The sequence below is a fragment of the Melitaea cinxia genome, chromosome 15, assembly GCF_905220565.1.
Source record: "Melitaea cinxia chromosome 15, ilMelCinx1.1, whole genome shotgun sequence".
NCBI classification, from domain to species: domain Eukaryota; kingdom Metazoa; phylum Arthropoda; class Insecta; order Lepidoptera; family Nymphalidae; genus Melitaea; species Melitaea cinxia.
Window position 1 is genome coordinate 235918 of NC_059408.1, and position 1182 is coordinate 237099.

The 1182-nt window shown below is 37.8% G+C and overlaps 1 pseudogene; it reads left to right on the top strand.

Moving 5' to 3' along the window:
• Window positions 1–792: 792 nt before the first annotated feature.
• LOC123660742 lies at window positions 793–909 on the top strand (annotated as a pseudogene).
• The last annotated feature ends 273 nt before the right edge of the window (window positions 910–1182 follow it).

Genomic DNA, 1182 nt, shown 5'->3' on the forward strand with positions numbered 1-1182 from the left:
GTGGTTTGCAGTATATTTGGAAATGAAACGGAAATCATCGGAATACTTTTTTATTTTTGCCATCGCGTCGCTTCAAAATACAATCTTTTATAAATTTAAGATTCAGCAACTCGTCAAGCACTTTTCTGTGGTCGAATAAATTGAACAGTCATCAAAATAATCGCAATAAACCATAAACACCACAAGAAAGTACACGCTCCATAATAACACACCATCAAAGAGCGTCGGGAGGCAATAACTGCGGAACTTCCGACATCGCTAACACGTGCATGAAATCATATAATTTGCCACATCGAGTAAATACGGTTTGTTTAGTTGTATGGTCGGGCGTCGGTCGGGCGGTGGTCGGGTGGAGGGTGGTGTACATCAAATTAGCGAGCGAATCATCTTCGAGTGTGAAGTTGCCGAAACTGACGTGTTGTAGGGATGTAAGGAGGACCGAAGTTTGAGTGAAGTCCGTCGTAATTCGGCTTAATTAGTGCACGGTGCCTGAGCCGCTCCGCGATAAAAAGTCAAGGGAAAGCTCGTTGCGATGAAACTCGGCTTTTTAAAACAACAAACTCGTTGAGCTTTTTGTGTTGTTTTTTCTTAGGTCGGGGGAACTTTTCTTCACGGAAGTGAGACTTGCGACGGTTAATTTTTCTTTGAATTTGAAGTTTTTCTGGAACATCTTCAAAAGTTTTGACATATAAGTACATTTCTTAAACGAAATGTGGATTTTTTGAAGTTTAACTTCTTTAAGCGCATGATCGGTAAAAATTTTTACAGAGCAAACTTGTCACGCGTCATGATTTTAGCGTCCGTACCACGTTGAATCCACCGGTTCTCGTCCGATCACCGAAGTTAAGCAACGTCGGGCGCGGTCAGTACTCGGATGGGTCCGCCTGGGAACACCGCGAGTTTCTATTTTGTTTTTTTTTCAATCAGGTTTTTTTTCAATTAATTTTTTTTCAATTAATTTTTGTAATTTAGCTTAACATAAAAAAATATTGATTACATTATGAAACTAAATTTTTATTAGATTAGATACCTACTTAAAGTAAAGAAATTCGAGATATGGAATGTAGTCAGTCTATAATCTAACGTAATTTAACAAAATACATCGTGTTCTTGCGAATAATTTATTCTTTCATGACACACAAAAGAATGAACATTAAAGGACTTTTTTACAACTTACAGAAA